This window comes from Haemorhous mexicanus, chromosome 3 (genome assembly GCF_027477595.1).
Source record: "Haemorhous mexicanus isolate bHaeMex1 chromosome 3, bHaeMex1.pri, whole genome shotgun sequence".
NCBI classification, from domain to species: Eukaryota; Metazoa; Chordata; class Aves; order Passeriformes; family Fringillidae; genus Haemorhous; species Haemorhous mexicanus.
This window is the reverse complement of record NC_082343.1, coordinates 63,540,003-63,554,207: the sequence shown is the minus strand read 5'-3', so window position 1 is coordinate 63,554,207 and position 14,205 is coordinate 63,540,003.

Below are 14,205 nucleotides of genomic sequence, written 5' to 3'. Positions count from 1 at the left end.
TAGGGAAGATGTCCATCAAAGCTCTGAGGCAGCTCTGGAGCAGGTCTCCTTGGCTCCTGAGACAAAGATTGTAGTACCTAGATTGTATGGGATCTGCCATCCTATCTGGTCCTTCTCCCTCCAGTAATGATCCCAGCTCAGCTCGCTGTTTCACTGCCCAAATTCTGCCTTCAGGTGACCGAGCTGAGAGGCCAGAAGAGCAGATGCAGTGAAGATCTGAGTCCTCAGCCTCAGGATGCAGAGAAGATGAAGGCAGATTCACTTTGGACCCGACTTCTGAGTTGGATCCAAGATGGTCCCCACATGCCCCTTCCAACCCAGGTTGTTCATGTCCTTGTGTTTTTTTTAAAAAGTTCCCCAAAAAAACAACCCAGTACCCATTCCTCCTCACCCTTAAATAACCCCAACCTACTTTGTAGTGTGATTAATTTGAAAAGCATTTAGCATGTCTTTCTATTTATTGAATACTCTCAACATTTAAAAGAAATTTCAGCACTTTTTACCATTCAGTCCTTCAACCTTGAATTGATGGCAAATATTTATCTTTTGGCTTTTCCTCTGAAAATTTTCTTATTGTATTGTATTGGAAATCAGCTCCTGGTGTCAGAATAAGGTATTGGGAAGCCATGACAAATATGCATATCCTTCAGCAAGATCACAGTGCTCCTAAGCCACCTTTGCAATTTTAAAGCCTTTTTTTTTTTTCTGTTATGCCATTAGCCAAATATATGTAATGGAGAAAAAACACATGGATGTGCCTCAATTCAAGAATTAATTGTTTCAATGAACTTACACTAACATTAAAGGGGTGATTCTCCTGTTACAGATATGGCAAGTACCCCATAGAACATGTATTCTGGCAACAAGTGTGTGACAAATAATCAAAGAAATTAAATTGTTTGCAAAATAATAGTACATTTAATGAGATAAATCCAGTTCAGGAACAAAAATAATTGTTTTAATTTGTCCTTTGAATTGTAGTTTAATAATAGAGACAAAAATGGCTGAGCAAACAAATGAACCTATCAGTCAAACTGTGATACCTTTACTTTCAAAAAGCATTTTGTTTCAGAAATAGTTCTATTAATTTGGTATAACAGATAGGAGAGTATCATGGTTCAGTCATGCAGCCTTGAGATTGTAAGAGAGGACCTGAGGCAAATTTGGCTTTAGTATCACAATTTTTTCAATTGGCAAGTCAGAAAGAAACACTGCCTGCTCTCAACAGAAACACTGAGGAGAGCAGGATGTTATGTTTTATTGTGTATCCTGCCTTTTAGTCAGCTCAGTACTATTAAAAACTTGCAGCGTTTTGCAGCGTTTTCTGCAGGCTCTGTGTGAACAGAAAATAGCCCCAGACAGCTATTCTTTTGCTTGCTGAAAATTAGTATCAAGCACTTGTACAATATAATCTAGACAGGAAATTGCCTAGTCCTTCAACAGAAAATTGATTAGGTAATTCATTATATCAGTCATCTCAGACACTCCATCCTTTGAAAATTTCTTTTCTGTGTCTCTGATAAAGGCAAGATCTAGAGGGCTTCTTAGTCCGTGAGTCATCTTAGGCTGGGATTTCATACATGTTCTCTTAGGACAGCGATTCTTCTCTGCGGCTGAGCCGATTGAAGGAAAACCTTAAACTTGCCTGATGCTTATCTGTAGGGTGCTAAGGATACGGGACAGAATAAGCCTGCTAAAGAGAACTTTTAGAATTTTGTTTCTCTTCAGCTCTCAATCAGTGGCTTTTGTTCGTGTCTGAAATGTTTGCACTCCCCCAAGAGAATGGTCTCAGTAGAACCTGAGTGTCCCTGAGGTATTTTCACCTCATAGCTATCTATTGATTTTCATTTAAGTGTGTAGATCATAGCATATACTTTGTGTGAAGCAGATCAGAAAAATTCTTGCTTACATGATACATTCTGTTTCTGATGCATTAATGGTTGCATGTTAATCACAATTATCTAACCTTAAGCATTTGCAATTAGCATGTGACATGCATTTTTAGTTGAACCTAAAAATGTGCTGCGTGGATTCCAGTCAACAGAAAATAAAAAAGTCAAAGAGTAAAGAAATGCAGCAATTTATACCAAATTAAGAGCAGGAAATTTTCAGAGGGCAGGAAAGAATGAGCAGAAAAATAAACTAAATTACTGTGAATATATGACATGCCAAAAAAGGAAATCAACTAATAAAACAGTCTTTAAAAAGTAGCAAAGAAAGACAATAAAAGAAATAATAATGTGTTGGGGGGGGCTTAAATACTTTTTAAGAACAATTTTATACAAAAGTAACTTTGTTTTTACCACCTAAATGTGTCATTTTACAGTCTTGATTTGGATAGAAAATGAGTAAAAGAAGTGCTGAAAGAAGTGAGAAAAATATCCTTCAAAAAACTCAAGGATATCCAAGTAAGCAAATGGGAAGAAAACCAGAAAATTGGCAAATTTAACATAGTGACACAAATCACAGGCCAGCAATTAATGTTTTAGGGACTATTTGCTGAACGCATGAAACTAAAAGCAAACTCTCCCTCAAAGCCCTGCGGCGTGGGGATCCTCCCTTGGAGTCATTCAGGTCAATTGACATATCAGTGAGAGGAGGAGTTACAGCACAAAATCCAAAGGGATTCTTGCGCGTTTCCTTGGCGTGGAAGATCCAAGAAATTCACACTCCAGAAGTCACGTTTACTAGGACGAGTCGGAGGATCTCTTTTAAACTGAACTGTCTGAGGAGGAGGTTGTAAAACAAATTGTGGTGGTTTAACCCCAGCTGGTGAGTCAGCACTACGCTTTCCCTGGGGAGCAAACTGCCAGGACCATATGGTATTTACCCAGGAGATCTAAAGGAAATTGAGGATGAAATATAGCTGAACTACTATCTTCCTAAAAACTACCTCTGTACAAAAGATATAGAAGATGGTTACTGTGACAATAACTTTTTGCAACCATTTCAGTTAGGAATTCTGAGCCTGCAGAGCAGTTATTCTCAAATGACTACTAAGTTTGCTGAGAACACTAAATTGTGAGGAGCCATGGAAACCCTCAAAGACGGAAACACCTTGATGGGGTTCAGGAAGCATTTGGGCAATGCCCTCAGAAATATGGTGTGACTCCTGGAGTGTCCTATGCAGGGCCAGGAGTTGGATTCAATGATCCTGAGAGGTCCCTTTCAACTCAGCATATTTTATGATTCTATCATTCTATGGTTTTGATTTCTGGGAAGTAAAGCACAATGTGGAAAAAATAATCCTAACTTTACTAATCATAAACTCTGTATTTCCTGCTGCAGCTCAACAAAAAAAGGTCTTGGACATGTAACACATAGTTCTGTGAAAATGTCAGTTTTTGTTCAGTAAAAGCCAAAGGAACAAGTATAAAATAAAACAATATTTAGGTATTACACTTGCTCTTCATCATATGATCCCTTCTGTGAAACATGTGCCAAAAGTAACTGATTTTTTTCTTTTCATTTGTTTTGATAAACATATTACCTCCATTTCCAAGTTGCTTGCTTTGATATGTCCTTAGGCCACCACAGCAGGAGCAATACTACCAATAAAAGAGCAGGAAATGATTACTACACACATAGAGAACAAAACAGCATGTCAGATTATGTGCACTTTCAAAATACATGGTAGGCCTTCCCTCCTATCTCTCATGCCCAGAAGGGACAGGGCAGAGCTAGAAAAAGGTTCAAGGAAGGACAATAGCAGTGATCAGAGATTAAATAGCTTCCATAAGAGGAACAACAAAATTGTTTAGGAATGTTCAGCCCAGGAGAGACAACTTAATTTTGTGCAGTCATCATGGCCTGGACAAGACAGTCAATAATATTTTTTTTCTGCTACAAAAGCGAGTGAGAATTCCAACGATATTTTTGAGATGTAGGTTGAAAATTAACAAAATTAGTTATACTGTGGAACTCTTCCCCACAGGGTATTTTGATATTAAAATTGTACAGCTGTTCAGAAAGCTAATTAACAGAAGAAAAATTCACCAGATAATACTCAAATAACGATAATATCTCTCCTTCAGGAATTTGCTGAACCACTAACCACCAGAGATAGAAAAAGCATTGTGGATAAGTGTTGGCATATTCTGGCTTTGTTTTTACACCGTTACCAAGATATCTGTATCTGGTCACTGAAAAAGAGGTGTTACTCTTCTGGATGGACTTTTGATCTCACACTATGAGCTGTAGTTCCAGTCCCACATTTGCATGGGAATGTCTCTTACAAAATTATAAGGGCTATCAAGGTTAATTTCTGAAGTCTCTTGTGCCTGTTTATGAGTGCAGACTCTCAGTCAGAATCTACCTTCTGTTTGTTTTAGGATTAAACGTGGCTAGGTTTTAGGTATGAAGGGAGTGGCATGGCTGCTGTTAATATTTGGTCTCCCAAGAATGCAAACTACTCCATCAGATCTTGAGGAAGTGAAAGAAGAAATTAAGTGTTGGTCTGTAATGAATTACTGATTTGTCAAAATTGCACACAATGGTATGCCTCTGAGGAAGTTGTGTGTGAAATTCTGTGTAATCAGGATAATGCAAAAACAAAATATTCTAAAGGAATCATTTGAGTGAGGGTGAAAAATAAAAAGAAGTGAGTATTTCTAAAGCTTTTCTGTAGTTGCATTGTGTTTCAGTATAGAGCAAAATTAGGTTTCCTTTAACGGTTAGTAACTGTAAATATTACACAGCTATGAATTCCAGCAGAAAACTGATTTATCTGTGCAACTCTGTTGCCAAATTAGACTTCTTAATTGGAAAGAGGGTCTCATATCTTCTGTGTGGCCACTTTCCATAGTTTCTGATGAAGGTAGTGGGAATGAAATGCTCCTTTCCAGTTTGCACTTTGCTGATGAGTGCTTGAGTTTCATGAAAACCCTTGCTTTTTAAGGTTAAAATTAATACAAGCTATTCTCTTCTGCTGGTTGCTGAAGACTTTAGAGGAATTAACTAAATGCTTTATTGGTTCCTAGAATCAACATTCAAACAAGCAAAAAGCCTAACATGAATTGAAACTTTGCTAGCAGCCCCCAATTCCTATGAATCAAATAGCTGGAGTCTGATCTCACTTTTTTTGTTTGGAGACAATCAACTTCTAAAAAAAACCAGTTGACCAATAGGTAGGGACCTATACATGCAATTTAAATCATGATATTTTAGGCAGAATAAATAGAATATATGGGCAGGAAACAGAAAGACAAGCTTTCTTTCTGCAGTCTTGGGCCAATCTCAGGCCAATCTCTCACACACCTGTTCCTCTCTTTTTGTTTGTCTGCCAGCAGATGTATCTTACCAGCAATGTACCTCCTCCTCTGCACTTTGAAATTTCCTGTTAGCTATCAGGATGCAGTGGCTCTAAATTAATATAATAACCAATATCAGTTGGCTGGATCTCACTGGTTCAGAGACATTTTACTTATCTGTGAGACACTAGCCAGTTCTATGGCTTTGTTAGGCATTTTAACATCAAAATTGAATCTTCCATTGCAGTTTAGGCATAATTGGTGGCAGTAAACATTGATGTGGTAACGGGGAGAAAATTTTCCTCTCTATTTGTTGGATTTTCAATTTGCTTATAAAGATGAAGAATTCTGTGGAATTTTATTAGCTCTGGCAACAAGATAATTGAGAACGTCCTACTACTGACCAAAGTGTATGAACCCTCACTTGCCACTCAAACAGTCATTCTCTGTTGGTATGATTGGATTATTTCATTGGATTATTTCCCAGATGGGCATTAATGTGTTTGTAGGGCACATTCAGTTAAAGGGTCAATGTTTATTAAAGCTGCAGATATTGCATTTGCTTTGAGCATGTAATTAAAACAGCAGATTGCTCTCTGTTTTGCCTTTCACGTAGTAGGCTGCATCATAAAACAGCCCTGGATGATTTTGTCAACTGTTTTTGTTAAGAACTTTAAAGGAGAATATATTATAGGCTTCCTATATGAAATGGAATGGAATAGCATTTTTCCATAAAGCTAAGGTTTTCAAAGATTATGATTTATAATGTGTCAGGGATACTCCATATTTTATCAAAGACCCCTGTCTTTGTTTATGGATTTGTTGTACCTATCTCCCTCCAGAGCTCTCTGCTTCTGCTATTTAATTTGGGGGAGAAATCTTCAGAGAAATAAACATAACTTTGGTCTATTATTTCTAAATAGGTGATGCTGTACATATCCATTTTGGCATAAAAGCAAGATTTTGACCATATTGTGATTGAATCATACCTTTAAATGTGATCAATATTTGTAATTCTCATTTACAACTGTCTCTCCTTGCAATATCAATGTTATCTGTCTTCAGAAATGTATAAAATTATTTTTTCTTAACCTATTTTGTCTTATCCAATTTTATTCTGTGCTTTATCTTATATATTCTAGGATTATTTCAGTTCAATGGTAAATGAAATTGTGGTTCATATAGATGATATATTGTGTATCAGAAATTAATGACTGATATAAAGAAATCTTTTATCAGTAGTTTTAATAACGTTAGGCAGTAAAATACAGTAGTCCCAGGCATAAAACACTATTTTCAGTGCTCCAATACACTATTCTTTCACACAAAGTAAGTATTCAAGAGCATTGCTTCCTTTTTTCATCCTTTGGAAGAAAGTCTCAGAACCACAGCTTGAGTCCAGGAGACACTGCAGACCTGAAAACTGAAGTCAGAAAGACCTCTTGTTTTCAAAGTAACCTTTTGACCATATGTCATTAAGAAGCTGTATCTCTTCTAAGACCTCTTCCAATTATACTGGCTTAGTGCTATTCCAGGAGCTTACCATATCCAATCACCCTAAAAGAATCCTAATCAGGCCTTAGGATAAAATGCTGCATAGAAGGAAAAGCTGGACAGCAAGTAAGGTGCTGCATTTGCTTCAGCTGCAGGTCTTGTCAAATAAACACATTTCCAACTTCTGGAGTTAAAATTGAAGAGTCTTTTAAAATCAAGGTCATCCTTTTGTTCCCAGGGACTTAAACAGGTTAGGCCTGCAAGTAAGTCTTACACTGTAGCCTTGAGGCATAATTGAGGTGTTGGATCTTGAAGTTAAGCCTGGATGGAAAACAGCAGGGATAATGCTTTGCATTAGACATTTATTTGAGAAGTGTCCCTCAGAGCTGCTCATACTGTCCATCCTAGGAGTATAAGACTTCTTTAGGACTTCTGATCCAGCACTTCACAGGTTGAGATCTTGAGATCTGTGGGCTTAATGATTCTCAGAACTCCAGCAATTTGTATCCTCTTGCGCTGTTTGGTGCTGCTCCAGGGCTCTGAAAACAGCAGTGCTGTACTCCAGACCCAACTGATACAATGCACTCTGGCCTGGAGCACTCTCTATGGCTGCATTATGGCAAGCTTAAAAATAAGACTTTCATCATGTTGATTTTTAAAATTTTTACTTGGTTGGGTAACAGATTTTCAGAGTACAATGCTTAATGATTTGACTTGGTATTTTAGGGCCTGATGGTCTCATGTGTTTGATGCATGGAGTCGCTGTGACGTGTAAACTATCAAACTCAGATTTGGTTTACTCACAGTAAGTAAAGCATATACATTTTATTTGGTAGTACCTTGTTTTGCATGGCTTCCATTTGTACAGTATTGTGGTTGGGCCAATGATAGCAAGCTGTGTGGCTGATACAATTAGAAAGACTGTGGGAGGATCCCTTTTATTTTTTTTTTTTGATTCAAATGACCATCCGTGTTAGGCAGCCTATGAGTTTAGATACCTGTTTGTGGATTGCCGTGTAAAAGCAGCGCATTGAACCAGCACCACTGATTTAGGAGAGAAGGCTGCCTGCTTATGTTTGCCTTGCCTTGGCTGCTATACCAGGCCAAGAGCAGCCCACGGGGGTTCAGGGGCGTGGTTTGTTTCCTAAAAGGTGTTGAAAACACACAGAGATGAGTTGCTTGCGATGTGCAAGTTAGAGAGGTACACAAGTGGACAATGAGGATCTATTCAAGAAGAACAGGGAGCAGACACCACACTGGGCCTTAACTGAGATGGGGAAGCCTTTTTCTGGGTAGCAAGGGGTAACAATGGTACAATAAGTCTCTGACTGCGAGTCCTAATGGACTGAGAGTGAGACTGAAAAAAGAGGAAAAGTTTAAAAATCATCTACTTCAGATCTGTTTCACTACATGCATTTGGAAGTCGTTTAGAAGTCAGTTGATCCACTTTGATTTGGGTTTACATTGGCCCACGTTTAAAATGTGACCCATTTCAGATTTCTCTCAGTCCATTTGTAATAAAACTTTCTCCTGAAGTGTGATTAGCAAGTCTGTACCAATGAGATTAGTGTTGTCTAATAAAACTGATAACTTAATGCCTACCCTACGTTCCCATCTGACGTCTCAGCTGGCAAGGCATTCCTCTCTCTAGCCATCAGCCGTAGGATTAATTAACAGCTGATTAAATCTAAGGAAAGCCCTTGTATCCTATGGATCAGGTGGCAGCCACAGTCCCTGCAAGAAGGTGTGGGAGCAGATATTTTCTGCTGATGGGGGGTTAGGCCTTTGCAACTGTGCAAGTCGTCAGCAGTAGTAGCACCAGGGATGCCAGCCACAGATGGCAACAGGGGATGCAGCTGTCTGCAGGAGGCTTAATATCCCTGAAGCAGCTGCACTGGGAATTTGCTAGATGTAGCATGGCTTATGTATGCTGCGTGCTCTCCTTTAATCCTTCTGCCTTCACCCCATCTTTGTTCATTACATTATTATTGCAAATTATTATCATTGCTAAAGTGCTAACAATATGGTCACCTGTTGACTTAGCTCTACATCCCTTCTTCTCCGGGCTCATGGACTAAGGTAGGCTACACTCAGCATTCATTGCTAACTATTACTTTTCTTGTATTTTTTGTTTTGTTTTTGCTTTGTTTTCCACCCTGAGTAGTAACATTTTTATGGCTGCTAAGAGCCTTATATAGGAATAGTAAATAGCATTGTAGATGGTAGCCTATGACACAAGAACATTAATTATTGAATATAGTTCCTTTTGTAGCTATCACTAAAGCCAAAAGCTCAAGGTAAAGGATAACATTGACGGAATCCTTAAATTTTAGCTATGATTTAAAATACATTCGATTTTGCACACAATGAAGATTAACTTTATATCTTTCAGTTTAATTTGTTACTTTTAATTAATTTTAATAAATCCTTGGTTTCTTACAATTATTTGTGCCGTCATTAGCACCTTATCTTAGCACAGAAAGCATAGAGTAAAACTCCTTTTAATGTAGGAGCAAAAACTTTGCTTTGAAGCATCCATGCAGAATTTTGATCAGAGTCATGTTCCATCCAAAGGCAGCCTGATCTCCTGCTGACCTATCACATACTCTCTGGAGGGAACTGGATCTTGCTCCCACACATTGCTGATTTTGGGGAACTGTCTAAATAGGTCCCATTGTGAGGGTGAAGGAGCTCTCAAGGATACTTTATTTTATATGCTGGTACAGTTTGCCATTTTACATGTTGAGTCACCTGAGGAGCAACACGGGTACAGTACAAAGACACCTCAGTGCCAGCTTTCCCAACTCCCACCTCGCTGGAGTTTGCTACCAGACATGCAAATCAATCCAAGCCATTTCCAGACAGGGATTTCTGTGGGGATATTAGCTGTGTTTCTGGCTCAATTGCAAAAGAGCCTCTGTGGTGGTCACTGAGAAACATTTTTTACCCATTTTAAGATTTTTTTGCATTGATTTTGGGGCTGCAAGGCAATAGCTGCCTAGAAGCAGTGCATATCTCTGAATAATTGCTGTAGAAGAGGTCAAGAAGAGGAATAGATAAAGACACACAAAGAAAAAGAATTTGTTTATAATACTATTTATTTAACATGTTTTCAAATTCCTTTGGGTAACAGAAAACATTAAACATAAAGGTAATTCCACACAAATGAGAATGATTTTACTTTAAAGGTTTTGAATTCATAAGAAGTTTGGGGAAGTGAAAGAAAGGAAAACTGTTCACACACAGAATATATTGACTTGTATTAACTGGAATGGTTTGAATCACTGCTTGTGCAAAACTGTAGAAAGTGTTTATAGACTATATTAAATCATACTTTAAATGAATTCTCCCACTTTTCCTTCCCCTTCTCTCCTTCTGAGTTTTTAATTTCTGTAATGTTTCTTTTCCTTTATACTTCTTCTCAAACTTTTGCCAGTTTTCAGTTTTCCTCTTCCAGTCCCTCATGACATTTTCCTGTCATCTCTCCTTCTGTTTTTTGTGTTGCATTTACTCTGCCTTTAATTCCTCTCCCATGTGCTGCATCCATCTATATATAATTATTTAGTTCTATAACTTTATTTTTCTATCTTAAAAATCTGAGAAAGGCAGCTTTCAGTTAAATATTTATGCTGCATAATGGGCTGCTTGCTGTGCTATAAACCTTCATGTTATACTGGCACAAACCAACAAAGGAGACAAAATGAAGGATGAGCAAGAAGACAAAAAAAGCAATGTTGACTGTCAGGATCCCCATGAATGCATGGTATAATAACAAGTATTAACTTAGAGATTTCTTGGGATTCCCTCTTGGGTTCATCTCTGCTCTGAGAATTCATCTGAGAACTGTAAAATTAAGATCTTAGAACTCCCACCCTTCAAAGAGGCAGTGTGAAGAGAAATATATTAGACATCTAAGGGGTGACCACACAAAGGTAATGATGCTGAGGAGGAATGAAGAACTGATAACTTCAGTGTGCCAACAGCTTCACAAATACTTATGCTGAGAACAAAAATATTCAGGTGGCTTTTAGACTGTGTATTTTTACACTTATTGTCAGCAACTAAACAGCACAATAAATTTTCCAACATTTTATATCCCATATGAACCCTCTGGACAACTAAATCTCAGAATACTATAAATATATGTTTGAGATCAATTTCTTTTTCTAATTCATTTTAGAAGGTGAATATTTTCTAAGACCAATATATCATCTGGATAATTAACTATCAGTTTTTAAAATATGGTAGTTCTGAAAAGAAGTACTGAAACTTGTAACTTGACTTACTGAAGCATTTGCAGGACATCTTATTTGTTCCATTTTTATACAATCACTTTTTCAGAGTAACCAGTTACTGTGACATGCATACAGAATTCACAAAAAATACAGAATTCACAAAAAAAATATAAAGTGAGCAATCAAGGATGAAGAGTTAATGAAATAGTGCTAGCCTCAAGATATTTTTCAGCAGCTCTTCTGACATCTCTGTAACATTTTAGTACCATTGGCAGGAAAAATATTTATCTCACTGCTGGAAAAAGAGTAGAGATGGAATAATGTGGAAAAGAAACTACAGTAAGGAAGTAAAGTGATAACCAAACTTTGGTGTAAAAGTAAATTAAGTATTGTTAATGGACTACAGAGGTTAGAACTTTGCTCCACTTAAGTGAATTATTTTTCTCCCATTGAGTCAGTAGAGTGAGGTTTTCAGTCTAATTTCAGATTTCAGCTTTGAAAACCTTCATAAATAAACAATTTAGGTTCCAAAGATAACTTAGCTGAGCCTATATTTTTATTTTAGGGCAATTTGATTAACTTAAATCTGAATTTCTATTGTTAGAAGTAGGAACTGAGTGATTGGTGTTCCCTACAAAATGGAGGAAGCATTTTGGGCAATGCCTGTGTTATTGTTGCTGAAAGGAAGCAGGTTCCTTTACTCATACTTCTACTTACAGAAGAAATGCAGCAAGAGTGTTTGAAAATGCTATATTTCAGCACATAATTTTTCCTGTAGCATTTTCTTCATGTTCACAACTGACAGTTTTTTGCTTTTAGAATTAATTTTGATAAAGCACTATCATATTACAATTAATAATCCAGGAGTGGCCAAAATAATACATTAATATTTAATCAGTCTTTTAGTTTCCTAGCTTCAGTGATTCTAATGATAGGTAGCATAAATTTAGTGACAAAAATTCTAAGTAGTCATTACTTAGATGAATGCAGATCCTCTTGCTTCATAATTTATGGTAACATCACCTTTCCAGATTCTCTAAACATATTCTATAGATCATATTTTAATGTCTAATATAGAAAGTTGCAAATGTTTTATGTATCCTATTAATAGAATTTTGCCACTGAAAAATGTTCAGACCCAAGGTTATATCTAAAAAATGCAATTCTGTGTTTTAGGAAATGAAATCCAGTGAGTTAGTCTTACATCACAAATATTTGTCTGTACCATGCGCTGAGCCCAACATTCAGGCTTAGGGTGTGTATATGCATCTCTGCCTTTCCAGGTTGGGAGGTTCACCTAATCTTGTGTCCAGAAGAGAGTTTCTCACCAAGATGTCTGGGCATGGATTTAAAGCAAAGCTCATATATCTTCTGTGTCCCACAACAATGGCACACTTCAAAATTGCTGAGTGCTGACCACAAAATCTCTTCAACTTTTATGCTTTTCCTCTTAATCTAGTGCCTTTTGTGAGTGACTTCTTGAGGCCTTGCACTTGGATGACTTTTACTTTTGTGCATTTACAGTTGTACTGACTTGTTAACCACAGCCTTTGCTGCTTCTCTGATGTTAACAGAAATTACATAAATTATTAAATAAGGACAATAATATGATATATTTTATAAAGCAGGAAACATTTATCCTTGTAGGAGAGATCTTACATAAGAGGGAGCATGATAAAGTGGGGAGTGACCATCTTTGCCTTGGAAGGACTGGGCACCGACTTCTTGAAAAGGCTAAGAAAAGAAAGTACAACTAAAGCCAATTTTGAATCACAGTGATGAGCTAGGGAATTCCTAAAACTTATCTTGGTTTTCAAGCTTTCCACATCAGAAAATGCACTGAGGCAATCCCAAGATTTTCTGAAGAGTTAGAGACAAAACACTTTAAATAAAAGTAGAAGATCAGAAAAGAGATTTTTTTTTTTTTTAGAGTTCCTAAGCAAAGTAACAGAAAGAATTTTTACAAAACTCTTTGGACAACCTCCTCTGTGCTCAGAGATTTATACAGGATAAACAGAACAAATACCATTCCTACATGTTTATCTATGAAACTTCTCCTCACAAAAAGTAATGAAATCCTTTGATTAATATCATTCAAGTAATAATATTTTTCTGACTATGTCATTGCAGCAATAATAACCTTTCAACTCTTTCAATGGGCAATGTATTTTTGGCATTTTATATAAAGATAAAAAGTCTCCTATTGTTCTAGTGCAAATTTTAATATAATTCAAATTGTTGTGGATTTGAGTGCAGAATTTGACCCATTGCAGGAAGAAGTAATAAAATTGTGAGATACTAGTTATTTCCAGTTATTTTGATAATGTTGTAGTCATGCAATTAATCTGTTTTAATAAACTTTTCATCACTATCACATATGACATGTGTACTCTAGCAGACAGGGAAAGATGGCATACAAGGCTTTCCAGAACTCCTCTCTTTGGTTTAGTTGAATGTTTTTGATCATTCAGCAAATCAGCCTTGAGAGGTAACTGTTGCTCATGCAGGACAGAAGCATTAATGCTGAGAAACTACAAAGCAAAACCAGCTCAGTTAAGCAGATACTGGTGGGCTCTTTGTCACCCAGTCTTACTCTGACGTTCAATGACTTTTCCATATGATGCAGTGCAAAGCTGTGTGCAGTACAAGGTTGTGTAAATTGATGATAACAAAAATGCACACTTTCTTCTTTGAAACAATTGCTTTAATCATGTATTATAACAGAGATTTAGTATGATAAGATAATATGTATTCATTAGAGCACTCAGATTAGATTGCTTCTTGTCATAATGTTTTATCACTAATGTGAAATATATTGCAGTACTGATCTTTTTATTAAGCCAATATCTTTTAAAGCTAAAGAGTTACCAAATTGTATAGGAAGTTAACTGTGTGTTTATTGAACTTGATTTACTCCATTGAGCTTTTAACAGATCAAAGAAATTTCCTGCCTAAGAGGGAAAGTGAACTGCATAACCTTTTCATGCTACCAGTGAGACTTCTAGTAACCCAACCAACAGAGTAGTTGCATTGCAGAGACATGAATCTTAGGAGTTAGACTTGCAGAAAAGCTGCAGTCACTGGTTATAGCTTTTTTCAGGAAAAAAAAAATCTCTTTTCCATTACTTTGAACTGTTAGAATGCCCCTTTTACTGACTGTATTCCCATTTGAAGTCATGATAAAAGCAGGCTTTCAAAGCTGTTCTAAACTGAGCTCTCTTTTTGCC